General features: G+C 48.2%; 1 protein-coding gene across 1 annotated transcript in view; it reads left to right on the forward strand.

Annotated features, from left to right (window-relative positions):
• Positions 1-15227, forward strand: part of TIAM1 (TIAM Rac1 associated GEF 1) — a 395754-nt gene that overhangs the window by 48115 nt on the left and 332412 nt on the right. The window lies entirely within an intron of this gene.

A 15227-nucleotide genomic window follows, 5' to 3' on the forward strand; every position in this document is an offset into this window, starting at 1 on the left:
CCGCTTTTAAAAGGAGCTGGTATAGTAACCTCTGAAGATTTTTCCAGCTCAAAAGCTTCAGAGGTTTTAAGCATCTAACAAGGTAATGCTGATTCACTGAAGTTTTTCACAGTTCTTTGCAACTGCTACACTCGGTGTGTGCTCCCTAATTCTGCTGGCTCCAGAGTGTGTCTGTTTAAAGCAATCATCCTTTGGTTAGGAATTCCTGGTGATTTTAATGGCACCCGTTAGTTTGGCTTAAGAAGAATACGTTCATTTATTTTCCCCCCTTAATCTCTCTTTGTTCCTATCCATTTGCCGGGTCTTCTGATTTCAAGATTACCTTGGTCCTTTTTCTTTCTTTTAACATTTATGCATGTTGGGCTTGTATTCTAATTATTTCATGCTGACAGTAGTATCTCTTGTATATCGCTAAGCTTTTGCATGCGTGATATTGCATCCTTATGGCAACACTGTGAGGTCAGTTCATGGTCTCTGTTTTACAGACAAGGAAGCTGAGTGGTTAAGTACCTCGCTTGGCCTTGAGGTCACCCAGCTAATCAGTGGTTGAGCTGTGATTGTACTTGGGTTGTTCTCATGGGATACTGCCCCAGGCGCCTTCAGTCCTTGTTCCTTGGGTATCCTGGGTCCTTTTATGGCATCGACTATTTTTATTTTTGGTACTTCTAAGGTCTCTAGTACAGGCCTGTTAGAGACTAATAAACTTTTTTTCAAAGGTAACTTGCTCATTTCTTTTAAGAGGGATCATTCCTGTCTCACTCTGTCAGGGAAGGAGTATCTGTTGTGCTGAGCCGACCACAGCAGTCAAGTTCTTAGCTACTGGGGAGAAGAGTTAGGGTCCTCTAAAAGTTTCCTTTTAGAGGGAGAGCAGTTATCAACCAAGTATGGGATCCAGTGGAAAATGCAGGAATACTCCTTTAACATCTGAAGAAGCAAGGATCACTCAGGGTCTGGGCCCAGAGAAGCCAAAATGGGGTGCTGCTTATTCCCTCCCGCGCAGACCTCATCAGCAACTTTTGATTGCCAGAGACGCTCACTTGGAGAAGCAGCTTTAGATCCACTGGTTTGAGTTAACCAGGAAGTAAGAGGTTTCCCAGCTTTGGAAGTTTTTGAAGTTTTTGCGTTACAGTCTTTGAAAAACTACCAGAAGAGGGCCCTTGAGTCCCGGCCACCCATAGTGCTTTCATTTCACAAACTGGCACTTTCGAACTTGGGGGGCCGGGGGCATTGTTCTCCGAGTGGCTTCGGAAAGGCCTGGTAGAGAAGTCACCCATCAGAGCCACCATCTTTCTGACAAAGTGGCAACCCATCCTTGAAGAGTATCAGGTGAATGAGTGACCCTGAGGGATTGGATTCTTCGCCCTAGGCTCACATGCCCACCTTGTGGATATGCATCTCCGGGAGGGTTAGGTCAGGCCTCTCGTGTACCTGCAAACGCAGCTAATGTTGGGCTCATCGGTTTCCTGAACGGGGCTCTGTGGTAGGGTAGTGTAGGTTGCTTTGGGATGCATTCGCAGGCAAGCAGGAGCCTGTAATTCTGCTAGCAAGTCAAGACAGACAACAGGCCGACCGTCGGCTCGCTCATATCTCCCTTGAAAAGAGGGCATGCTTCCTTTGGAAGATCTAGGCCCTTGTTCACGGTCAGGTTGGGCATGGCGTGAAAGGACAGACAGTGGATCTTTTGTCCGTTTGTAAGCGATCCCCGATAAGCATTCAGGATCTGCTCTGTAAAGTGGATGAGCTGGTCCCAGCTCCTGCACTGGAATACCTGTAGTGTTCCGCATCTCGAATCATCCTTTGGGATTTGGTGTTGGAAGGGGCCAGAGTTTGGCCTTCACATTTAACAGTTAGGAAGACATCAGCTCTTTGGCACCTTGTGTGTTCTTTCATGAAGTGGGCTGTGTTAAGCTCCTCCTATATGTTCTTCCCAAAGTTGTATGCCGTCTGTCCTAGGTTCTTTCCTCCTGTTCTGTACTGGCAATGTCGCAGCCCCAGGGCCACCGAGATGGAAAGATAGCCTCCTGGAAGCTTGGGGTGCGGGCCAGGCAGGAAGTATAATCATGAGTCAGATAACACCGAAAGTACTAAGCTGGAAGTCCTCACACACAGGGACCCTTGGGTCACTTTTCACATTTGCTTCATGCGCAGCGACTCTTGATTTATCGGACAGAGCCTGGGATGAGTCCTTCCAGGTGTGACGTGTGGAGTCGCTCGTCCAGAGGGTGTGTTCATGCCAATCAGACTCAGCAGGCCAGACTTGTGTGGCCTGACAGGGCGAGGGCAGGCCACCCCCTGGTGGGAACAGGGGTAGAGAAGTGTTACACTTTCCCACGTAATTGATTTAACTGCTTTCCTCCTTGAGTGCATGTAATCAGGACCAGGGCTTGGATCAAAGCCCCTTGCGATGTTCATTTTGTTTGTTGAAGACTCACCTGGCACGGGTTTGGTGCTGAGTTCTGAGCAGGCCTGCTGCCACACCTGTATGTTTATGGTGGTGGAGTAGGAGGTGTGCCCTGCTGGGGACGGAAAACCTGGTCAGTCCATGAATGGGAACCATTTTTGTGAGTTTTGGCCCATGCTCAGTACCTTGGTTCTCTTAGCTATAAAATGAGTGGAGAATCGATGATCTCCAATAATGAAATATTCTGATCCCAAGATTCCAGGATTCTCCTTTCTGAGATTTTTCTTTTTCCTTCTCTTTTATAGTTTCCCCCCCTTTTTTTTGAATCGACTGCTGCTAAGGTAGGTTCGCCATCTTAACTCCACTAAGAGGTATGAACATGAGGATTCCTTGCTTGACTGATTGGTGCTCCTGAAATTTCCTTTGCCCTCGTTCTGATGGAGATGCTGCGAAGCCAAGGGACGGCAGGCAGCCCATGTCAGAGAGTTCTAGCACCTGCGTTAGCCGTCCTGAATAGTCAGGATCTGAGTGTACAGGGAAGCCATGAAATGCATTCAAGGGTACCCTCCAGGGTGAACCAGGAAACCCAAGACAGATGATCTGGGCAAAAAATATCATAAGGCAGCTTCTTGAATGGAGCAGAAACTTCTAGAACTCACCCGACCCATTATTTCAGCGTCATGTTTCCTCTTTTCTACAGCTGAAATCCTCCCCTTCCTTCTCTCTCTGCCCTAGGGCTTGGTGTGGCCCTGGTTTTGGAGGATCGTGGTGGTGCTGGAGGTAGAAACTGGTGCCTTCTTAAATCGCTTGCTTCCTGGCAGGGATTGTGGGTCCCAGAGTGTCCTCTCTGGTATTTCTGCCTTCACTGTTCTCTAAGGTGGGTCACCCGGTGGACTGGTTTGGTAACCTTATTAGAACCAGCACTCCTGAGTCATTAAGTCTGCAGTTGTATTCCTCGACCATGGAAAGTTCCCCTGAGGCCTCCAGACGTCTAGGTGAAAGCTGGAAAATCTGGGGAGAATAAAATGATGTCCAAACACCACTCTTAGTGCTCACACTTAGTGAGTCTTCCTCCACTTGAATTTTAACAGGGCTGGTAACTGGACAGACAGCCGGTTGGACCCACATATGCAAACAAATGGCTTCTTGGTTGCAGGTAAAGACCACTTTGTGGATTTTGCGGACTCCAGCGAGAATGCCAGTTTTGTGGTGACGGAATAGCACTCTGTCTGAGTCTGTTCGGGCTGCTGTAATGAAGTACCATGGACTGGTTGGCTTAAACAACAACAGACATGGGGGGCGCTGGGTGGCTCAGTCGGTTGAGTGTCCCGACTCTGGCTCAGGTCACGATCTCACAGTTCACATGAGTTCGCGTCGGGTTCTGTGCTGACAGAGCCTGGAGGCTGCTTCGGATTCTGTGTCTCCCTCTCTGTCTGCTCCTCCCCCGCTCACACGCTGTCTCTCTCTCTCTCTCTCTCTCTCTCTCTCTCTCAAAAATAAATAAAGATGTAAACAAACCAACAAACAAAAAACACAACAGACATGTATGTCTCACAGTTCTGGAGGCTGCAAGTCTTGAGATCAGGGGGCCGGGCCGCTCAGCTTCTGATGAAGGCCCTCTTCTGGGTTGTAGACTGCTGACTGCTGGCTGTGTCCTCGCATAGAGGAAGGGCCAGGGAGCTCTGTGGGGTCTCTTTTATAAGAACGCTAAGGCCATTTGTGGGGGCTACATCTCATGACCTAAGTACCTTCCAAAGGTCACCTCCTTATTCTGTCACTTTGCACCTTCGGATTTCAACATAGGAATTTCGGGGGATGCAAACATTCAGACCATAGCACAGGTGGATGTGAAAGGCCCCAGGAAGGGGGTGGGCTGGGGCGAGTCAGACCCGAGCCTCACTGTGCTTCCTTTTAGCCGCACAGACATCCAGAAAGTGATTTTCTGCTTCAGATTGTCTCTGGGCCCCCTCTTCTCTCCATCCCGATTGACCTGTGGTTTGCTGTCAGCAGATTGTATTGAAAAAATCCAGGGCCTTCCTCACCCCAAGGTGGCCATGAGTCTTACTGAGGGGGGCGTGTTTCGGGGTCTCCTGGAAGGTGGGGCCGCATGTGGGACGTGAACCAGCTTATGCGGCGTTGGGGTTTGCGGTCCTGACCTTCTGCACGGCATTAGAAGGTCACTCTTCTCCTCCTCCTCTTCCTCCTCCTTTTTTTTTAATATGAAATTTATTGTCAAATTGGTTTCCATACAACACCCAGTGCTCATCCCAATGGGTGCCCTCCTCCATGCCCATCACCTGCTTTCCCCTCTCCTCCACCCCCCCCAGAAGGCCATTCTTCTTTAGCTGTGCCTTGATCCCTCTTGGAAAGTAGGAAGAGCCCCAGATGGTGGCGGCTGCTCCTGGTAGGAGAGGGGCAGGGAGGAAAAGGAGACAAAAGGAAAAAGAAAACAAAAAAAAGAACCAGGAGAACACTCCTATTTCACATACCGCTCTTTCTTCGCAAAGGCTTCTTACCAAAGATTGCCTTTCCTGGCGTGTTATTTGTATTTGTGAAAGTGTCCTATTTCCTCAGGGGACTCAGGAATTTCATTTTTCCTTAAAAGAGCAAGAGGAGAAAAGGATGTAGTCATTTCCTGAGCTGCCCTGACAAAGCACCACAAACTGTGTGGCTTAAAACGACGATGTGTTCCCTCAAAATTCTTTCTTTCTTTTTTTCTTTCTTTTTTTTTTTTTTTTTTGTGAGGCAAAACATAGGATACTTTTATTTATTTTTTAATATAGTTTTTTAATGATACAAAAATTGCTCACTGTTTTATTTTATTTTTCCCTCACGATCCTGGAGGCTAGAAATGCAGAGTCTCAAGGTGTCAGTAGCCTTGGCTCCTCCTGGAGGCTCTGTGGGACGGTCTGCTCTTTGCCTCCTAGCTTCTAGTGGTGGCTGGGAGTCCTTGGAGTTCCTTGGCTCGTAGGTTTGTCTCCAATCTGGGCTCTGTAGTCCATGGCTTCTTCCTTTGTATCTCTTCTCCTTTTAATTTTTTTTTTAATGCTTATTTCTTTGAGAGAAGAGGGGAGGGGCAGAGAGAGGGGGACACAGAGGATCTGAAGCGGGCTCCGTGCTGACAGCAGAGAGCCCGATGTGGGGCTCGAACTCACCAACCACGAGATCATGACCTGAGCCAAGATCAAGAGTCGGATGCTTAGCCGGCTGAGCCACCCAGGCGCCCCATCCTACCGTTTTTTGTGATTGATGTTTTTCTCCCACTACTAGACGGGGAGCCATTGTTTTAAATTTGTGGGGAGAGGAGGGCCCTCTTTTACGGAACCTATATATACCCTGCTTTCTTACATCCCTTACCCCTATTCAGATGCAAATATCAATTAATTTTCTGATTGCAGTTCATGTGGCAGTTTCAGGCACAGACACAGGCATGTGCACCCAAACAGTCCCCCACAGTACGAGACTGGAGCCAAGATCCTGGCTCAGAGCAACCACGGGCTCCCTCAAGGGAGAGAGAGGTACCGTGGGGTCCCTTGCCTGGTGTTCGGACAACCAGAAAGCCAGATGAGCTCAACCACCTTCTCAGCCTGGCTTCTCTGGACAGTATATCCTCTTGTCTTTCTACTGTTGTCTGTGAACTTGTTCAGTCCCCATGAAGTTTAACAGAAGAGTCTCGAAGTTCCATTGACCTGGACCAGTAACCATGGACCTGGTTAGAAGGTCCATTTCCCCATTCTGAATTACCTGGCTTTGCCATGCACGATCATCTTGGAAACTCTTTTTTTTTTTTTTAATGTTTATTTATTTTTGAGAGAGAGAGAGAGAGAGAGAGAGCGAGACAGAGCATGAGTGGGGGAGGGGCAGAGAGAGGAAGACACAGAATCCAAGCTGTCAGCACAGAGCCTGATGCGGGGCTTGAACCCACGAACTGTGAGATCAGGACCTGAGCTGAAGTCGGACTCTTAGCTAGCTGAGCCACCCAAGTGCCCCATATTGGAAATTTTTTTTTTTTTAATAATTTTTTTTAAACTGAGTTGAGTCCTCAGCAGCTTTTTTTTTTTTTTAAGTTTATTTATTTTTGAGACAGAGAGAGACAGAGCATGAACGGGGGAGGGGCAGAGAGAGAGAGGGAGACACAGAATCGGAAGCAGGCTCCAGGCTCTGAGCCATCAACCCAGAGCCCGACGCGGGGCTCGAACTCATGGACCACAAGATTGTGACCTGAGCTGAAGTCGGACGCTTAACCGACTGAGCCACCCAGGCGCACCCCCCATCTTGGAAATTCTTAAAAAATAGTTGCATGGATCCAAGAGTGTCTTCAGTGATGCAACCACTGGATGGCTTGCTGGCGGTTATCTGCAGGGATGGTGGCCGCCAGTGAAGGCAGATGGATGCTGTTTATGTTTGGGTCTGTCCTGCTGAGGAGTGGGTTTGCACCAGCTCCCAGTGCTGTTCACCAGGGCATAGCAGGTTGTGGCATCAGAGGCAGGACAGGCATGCCATGTGTCAGATGATTAAATCTTAGATCGGGGAATCTGAGCTTGGAGAACAGGGCTATGGGGAATCGTCTGTTGTAAGTAGATTACGTAGTTTATTTTAGGGGACATTTCTATCCAATTTAGGCTGAAACTTGATAGAATGTGCTTTCCTAAGCCCTCAGCTCTACTTGTCTGGAATGAGCCCTTTATAAGCAGGCAGCTGTCCAAGCATGGCGGCCCGTGGGGTCACATCTGGGTAGCACCCTGCCAAGTGGCTTTAATCCTGTTTGCTATATTTCCCTGGCCTAAGTTACCCCAAACCATATGCCTGCACTATTATTTTCCTCTAATGTTTTTAAAGGTCATTTTATTTTATTTGCATATTTGACTAGGTAACACATTGACATGATTCAAAATTCAAAATATGTAAGAGTTTAAAATGAGAAGTTTCCCTTCCCCCTGACTCCCAGCTACCCCATTCTTCCCGACAGAGAAGCTCTGTGATGTTTCCAGTTTCTTAGGAGTCATTACAGGTGTATTACCCACAAATGATTGCATATGGTGGATGTGTATCTGTAAATCTGTATCTGTATCTATATGTCTTTTTCCTCTCCACCTCTTACACAGATGATAACATTCCATACATTCCATTCTGCATGGATTTTTTTATTCACTTAACATCAGGTTTTAAAGATCTTAATCACTATATAAATAGCTCTCTCATTCTTGTAACTATTTGTTTTACTGTTATTTTAAACTTACAGAAGAGTTGCAATAATACTGTAAGAAACTTTCATATACCCTTTACTCGAATTCACCAATTGTCTGCATTTTGCACTGTTTGCATTATAATTTGTACTCCATGTATGTGAGTACCTAGCACCCACATTTACCCTTGCGCACATTTATCCTTACACAGATTTACACACATACATACACATTTTTATTTTCGGATCCATTTGAGAGTGTGTTGGGAGCATCATGTCCCTTGCTGTGTGAGTTCTTCAGTGTCGTTCCTAAGAACAAGGACATCCTCACACATACTCATCCTTTAATCCCATTGTACTTTAATTGCACTTTTGTCCAAGTCTCATTTTATGGTTAGGTGGGTATGTTTTTTTGTTAATTTTTAGGACTTCTTTTTTTTTAATTAAAAATTTTTTTTAATTTACTTTTGAGAGACAAAGTATAAGCAGGAGAGGGGCAGAGAGAGAGAGGGAGACACAGAATCTGAAGCAGGCTCCAGGCGTTGAGCTGTCTGCGCAGAGCCCGACGTGGGGCTCGAACCCATGAACCACGAGATCATGACCTGAGCTGAAGTTGGACGCTTAACCAACTGAGCCGCCCAGGCGCCCCTCCATTTCCAATGACACCTCTCTCATTAGTCTTTGCTGAAATTCTCAACTTAAGACCTTTTTCTTTTAAAGTCCTCTGCCATCTCATATGTTAATATCTTTGTGTGCCTTATGTTAAATATTTGTGCATTTACCCCTCTTATGCCTCTTGCTTTCTCATTAGATTACCCTTTCTTAAGGAGGGTAAATCCATTCTCCTTCCCACTCTCCCTTATTTCTTGTGTTCCAGAAAGAATCCAGTGCCACTTGGGCTGTGTCTGAAACATAGTTGAATTCTCTACAGACCAGCCCTGCACGTGGTATGGAGTTGACCCTCAGATATTTGCAGTTTCAAGTACTGGAGATGTCTGGGAATGGTCGTATATGCATTAGCAGCTCAAACAACTTCGTTAAAAGACGTACATACGTTAACTATCAACTTCATTAAAAAGGCAACTTCATTAAAACACACCTTAAGGATCTTTATTGACCAAATTCTCTTGTCTTTTTTTTTTAAGCTTATTTGTGTATTTAGAGAGAAAGAGAGAGAGAGAGAGAGAGAGCGAGCAGAGAGAGAAGGAGAGGGAGAGAATCCGAAGCAGGTTCTGCACTGAGAGTGTGGAGCCCAGCACGGGGCTCAAACTCACCAACCATGAGATCGTGACCTGAGCTGAAATGAAGAGTCGGATGCTTAACTAACTGAGCCACCCGGGCACCTCTCTCCTGTCTTTTCATCGGGCACGTGTGCACTTCTGTTTGGAACCAGCATGTGTGTGTGTGTGTGTGTGTGTGTGTGTGTGCATTGTGGATGCCTGGATTTTTTTCTCACTTAGCTTTTCATATATACATATTAAAGTCATTCTTTTTAATGCTTAGGTAGTTTCAGGAAACTTGTTTGTGAAGAATAAAGTTACAGGCACATAGAAGAGAGATTTTCTTTCTAGTCAAATGGTGTTATCACTTCTTCTGTGTCTGTTTTCTGAGGATAGAGAGCCTTACATGAAATTCATATCTTTAGCAAGATGATTTATGTACTGACTATTATCTACCACTTATGGCTCTCACCAGCCTCCATTCCCGAACAAATTACTTTGGAAATTTTCCTTCCCCAAGCCTTACAGATTCATGAGTCAGTTTATTTAAAGTCTAAATTTGGGGAGGACTTTTAGCAGCTGGTAGTCTATGAATTGCTAAAGCAGAAGAGAGAAAATGTGTAAGGTCTTTGGGATTCTGGCTTGCACTGCTCTTCTCGGGTGGCCATAGAACACCTATTTCTCTGTCCTGAATACGTCTTAAAGGAGGTCAGCTGCTTAACCTCTGCTGGAGTGAGCGATAGAGTGTGGAGGATGCAGAGTTGGGAAACAGATTGGTGATTGACAGGAAGTCATTATGAAAGTTCTTGTCACCTATCCTCTCACTGACTTACTGGGGATATGGTGCCAATGATCTGACTCATTCTCTTTTGGCCTTAAGGTGTTAGTAAGATCCCAGACGCTTAGTAATGAGTCTTAGCATAGAGTTCTATCAGTTAGAATGTGTGTGTGTGTGTGTGTGTGTGTGTGTGTGTGTGTGTGTGTGTATATATATTTTGGAGAGGGAGAGGGCACAAGTGAGTGAGGGGCATGGGGAGAGAGAGAGATTCCCACAAGGGGCAGAGACAGAGGGGGAAAGAGAGAAGTGGGGCTTGCCTCTCCGAGCTCATGAAGCAGGGCTCCAACTCATGAACCGTGAGATCGTGAGCCAAAGTCAGATGCTTAACTGACTGAGCTACTCAGGCGCCTTAGGATATTTTCAATGCCAGAAACAAAAGACCCAACTAACATCTTAAACAGTACGGGGGGGGGGGGGGGCGGGGGGGGGAGTTAGTATCTCACATGATGGTTCCAAGGTTAATCCCGCAATTCAATGACGGCATCAGAATGGAGTTCTTTCCATTTTCCTGTTCCACTGTCCTCAGGGTATTTATTCACTTGATCCTTGGGCTTATTTCCACACAGTGGCAAGCATGGTAGCCGGACTTGCATCAGTGGAAGGAGGCGCAGCGATACCTGGCCAAAAAACGAGGCCATTTCCTCCACCTTGCTTTTTTTCCATCTGCAGTGAAAACTCTTCCCAGAACCGCGGTTATAGGGTATCCTCTTCTTTTATTGGCTAGAGCTGGGTCACGTGCCTGGCTTTAACCCAATCACAGGCAAGGAGGAGTGGGATGCCCCTGATTGGTTCGTGTCAGACCTGATTCAGGGAGGTGGTTCTGCAGTCCATTGCACCCCTGAACATGACCTTTGAGATGGTCCGCGTTCTGTTGGCATGGAAGGAGGCCCCAAGCAGGGGCTCTAGGGAAGGCAGCTAGCGATTTATTATTTTTAAAAATAGGTGTAGGCTTGCTGATGGCCTAACATGAGTTGATTCCTTGCCTTACCCCATGGTGACATTTGGACGTTTTGAATTTCTGCATTCTGGGGTGTGATATCTTAAACTTTAGAGATCCCTCGTGAAAGGTGAAGATAACTGCAAGGATTTTTTATAACTCTGACACACTTAAGCATTTTATGCAAGGTGGAGTTAGAGATGGCCTCACAATGACTCCGAATGGTGAGGGGGAGGTTAAGAATAATTGCGAAAAAGGTGGAGTAGATATGGGCATCTCTGCATAGAATAGGTTTTTATGGTGGAAACTGACCTTAAAATAGTACAAATACAAATTCTGTGGGAAAAAATAGGAAAAGCAGACTTTTCAGTGTATCCTAGTGTTCTCCTTTTTTTCCTAAAACAAATATTCACATTAGTCTGGACCATAACTTTTTCTTTTTTCCTGTGTCTCCTACCGGTTAATAAAACTGTTGAAAGGCAATTTTAATGATCTGGAAACCTTACTTTTCTGGAAGTGGTGTTTGAGCCTTTCGAGCGTGGAAACAGTCAGGCGTGGCGGGGGTCTTGACCTCGCGCCTTCACGGCTCTCCCTCTCCCCGTCCTCTGCTGTGAGATCGATGAGGAGCTGACAAGCTGTCTCGGATTCCAGCAGCATCTTTCTCTTGCAGGTGTGCTGTGCACATGGCCTCCTGGGGATGACTGCCCCACACGGCTGCCATCAAGTCGGCGATGGACCCGAGTGACCACGGGTGTCCCCTCATGTCTGTTGCGGGGTGGGGGGGGGGCGGTGTTCTGCATTTCTTTCCTAGCACAGTTATTGATGCCTTATAGGTGCCTGGTGCTGACGACAGTCTTGAGATGTATGCTTGGCAGGTGTTTTTGTTTTGCTTATGACTTTCTTTCTGCCCGTAAAAGGCGTTTTCGTTGGACGGAATGTAGAAATACAGAAAGGCACGGAGAAGAAAACAAAAGATGCCCAGAATCCACCACTTACACATTGTGGCTGTTCACACTTCCATCCGTCTTTGTACAGTCTTTCTTCTCATGCATATCTCTTCCCTCCCTCCCTTTCTCTCTTCCCATCCGTTTTTTCTTTTTTCTCTCTGCACATAATGAGGACCACACAGAATATAGGTACAATGTTGTGTTTTTTTCTCCCAGTTAACACACGGTGTGAGGCCAGACTGATCAATTCAAACTGCAGCTCATCTTCTAAGCAGTATGGGATCCTTCTGTGCCTCAGTTTTCCTAATCTGTGAAAGGGGGTAATGGGTGTTTGAGGACTAATTGTAAACATCTCTGTGGTTTGCTCAGTCCGGTGTCCAGCACTGATGTCTCTTGGCAGGTGACCAAGCTTTATCACACCAGCCACTCCCTGCCGACCTACTGCCCAGCTGTCAAGTAGGGCTGAAAACCCTACTTTCTGGCAAAGGAAAGCTGCATGTCCTGGGTAGTCCAGACCAGGGCTTCTCAGCCTTGGTACTGCTGTCCCTTTGGGCCCAGTGCTTTGTCTTGAGAGGCTGTCCCGTGAATTGTAGGGCTCCACCCACTAGATGCAGGTGGTGCCCCCCCCACTGCCCCAACTCCAGACATTGCAAAATCACCTTTGATTGAGAACCACTGGACTGGACGACTCAGGATTTATCACCCGGCACTGCCCAGGGCCACCCTGCACAAAGCTGCCAGGCCGCCAGGATGAAGACCCATGAAGGTCAAGCACAGACTCTGACTGCCCACACTCCCAGACTCGGAATATCATGCATTTTGTTTGAAGGGTGGAAGCTGCAGGGTCCAGCTGTCCTAGATAGAATGAATCCGGGGGAAGATCTCCCCGTGGCTGTGGCACCACATCTCAGCCAGGGCCACTGCCTGTCTTTTCATGACTCCAGGTAGAGACACCTGTGGTCCCAGTGAGTTATCAGGGGAACGGGCCACACAGCTGGAATGTCTCTGAGCAGTGGCAGAACTTAAGCTGTGGGCAAGGCAGCTTCACACAAAGTGCTTCTGCCCCAGGACTCCCCCAGATCAAAGACCACTGGGCTCTAAGGGTCCATGAGGGAGGGTGGCTTGGCCCACTCCCTTCTGGGAGGACGGCAGGGCAGCAGCCACCCCCCCCTCCCCAACCCCCAGCCAGACTGCAGTGCTCAGTGCCAGGAGCAGTTGAATGGAACACTGCTCAGTGCAAGCGCGCAGCTGAGCCCAGGGCAGCACCTGAGGACACAGGATATTTGTCAGATGTAAATGAAGCACTTAGGAAATCTCGCTTCTGCAGGCTGAGCTGCTGGAGCTACCTTGGCCCCTCTTGTCCTGACCTGGAAGGATGGCCCAGCCCAGCTGGATGGCAGATTCTCCTGGCGATGGCTCCCCTCTGGGGACTCAGTGGCAGGATGGGGGGGTGGGGGTGGGGTCAGAGCTGTCCTCCAGGGGGCAGCAGAGGGTTTTCCAAGGCCACCCTCCAGCCGTCAGAGGGCGAGAGTTTACATTCTTTCCCAGAATGATGCAGACTGGAAGGTGGTTGGTGGTCCAGTCTGGATGGCTCCCAGCCCTCCTGAAGGCATGCCAGCTCCACAGGGTAGCATACTCTTCAAGTTTTGGGTTTTATGGTGGATGAGAATCAGTTCCAATTGTGAATCAAGTGGTAGAGGGCTGGGGTGTGCAGTTGATTTCTACTTGTTGATGAGCGGCTTATGCCTGAACCCACGTAGCACTAGATGGTGTTGATGAACACGGTTCTGGGAATTAGCCAGTGAGAGCTTCTTGAAACTGCGTGGTTAGGTGGCAGCTCAGAGCTAAGAGGACAGGCTGTGAAATGGGCTGAGACTTGCACCCACCAGCTGTGTGGCCTTGCATGGGGCCCTTACCCTCTTTGTGCATCAGTTTTCTCATTTGCAAAATGGGGATGATTGCGGGACCTGCCTCTCAGGAGTGTTCTGGGGATTGAATGCTCCTGGGCTAATATCTGGCCTGTGGTTGGCATTCAGTAGCTGCTGTTTGAGTTGTTGGCTCTGGGCTGCGTCCTTGGGACACCAAACGTGCAAGCCCTGTCCGTTCGGGCGTGTACAGTTTTGCAGAATTGGGGGTGTGGGAACTGTACGGACGTTCCTGCTGCAGGGGCGGCTATTAGAGTCCCCCAGAGAGAATATGGTCATTTGAGGTTTGAGCTTCCATGTTTAAATTTTGAGTTGTGATTCTAGAGTTAGCCTTTGGCTTCTCCCTGCCTCCCATCCCCACATGCTCAGGCAACATTGGTATTAAACATTGCTCTCTCTCTCTCTTTTTTTTTTAATGTTTATTTATTTATTTTGGGGGGAGGCAGACAGAGAGGGAGACAGAGCATCCCGAGCAGGCTCCACCGTGAGTGGGGAGCCTGACATGACACTTGATCCCACCACCACGAGATCACGACCTGAGCCCATATTAAGAGTCGGATGCTCAACCGACTGAGCCACCCACGTGCCCCCATATTAAACATTTCTTAAACATTAAACCTCTTTGCTCCTGGGCTACCACTGGATTTATATAGGCTTCTAGAAAATCTCCATAAATTATAAAACATTCACCCTACAGCACAGCCCCTTGGAATCTGAATCATTGCATGGTCTCTACCATAAGAGATAAGGGTGGCCCGCATCTGGGAGACACCAGGGGCTGGTCTCCTGGGACCAGTTGGAACTGATAAGCTGCGGAGTGAGGAGTGGGAAGGCAGCTTGGAGCCTGACTTGCCGTTGACACTCTGTGGGATTATTACTCCAAGAGTGGCCTTTGTGGCCCACACTGCCTACACCACCACGTGCGGTCTTTTCTCTGTCTTGTAGAAGCAGTTGTACCTGTAGGCTCTGTTCCTGGGCCATGAATGGCAAACGAGTGGAGCATCTCTGTCTAGCTCATCACCTGGCCCTACCTGGGTTGGGGGTGGGGGCTTGGAACATGAAGATAACCTGGCTTGGGGCAGGGTCCTCAACGGTTTATAGACTCCCCTTTCTGGGAATCTGAAATTTCAGGACCCATAGTGCTGTGGGCTTCAGGTGTTGATTTAGTAGCTGGGCCTTGAGCAGGTCTATCCCGGTAGAAAGTGGTGGATGAAGGATTTGAGCCCCGCGTGATTCCGCTCCTGCAGACTTCCACAAATCCTTTCTTTCTGTTCCTCTCCCTGTCACGCTGGAGGAAGACCTGATGTTCAAGTAAGGTTCTTGTGCAGGAGGCAGAGCTGGGTTTGGAGGCCACCCACGGTGCCAGCCCCAGTTAATTTGACAGGCAGGCATTGAAGTCTGGATGTGTGGACCTCATACCTGTTGGGTATGTGCCCTCAGATGGAGTGGGGATCAAAGCAGACACAGTCCGCATCCTTGCAGCCGCCTGGTGGAGGCCAAGATTGGGGAGGAGCGGTGCAGGCTTTGTGGGTTTTCTGACTCCTCGTTCGGGAATCTGGAATGCCTTGGTTTACCCCCTTTCTCCGGGCTGCCTCGGTTCTGCACTTCCCGTGCTGGATTTTGCTTTCTCACCCGTGGGGACAAGGAACGTTGTCTGTTGTCCTCTGTGCACATTTATCGTACTCTCGCAGCATCAGCCGGATTTGCGGAAGTCTCCTCTTGTTCCCGATTGTGCGGTTCTCTGGAGTGCTCGCGGGCCACACAGCGCCGCTGC

This window comes from Herpailurus yagouaroundi, unplaced genomic scaffold, assembly GCF_014898765.1.
Source record: "Herpailurus yagouaroundi ecotype Mexico unplaced genomic scaffold, PumYag 162, whole genome shotgun sequence".
Taxonomy (NCBI): Eukaryota; Metazoa; Chordata; class Mammalia; order Carnivora; family Felidae; genus Herpailurus; species Herpailurus yagouaroundi.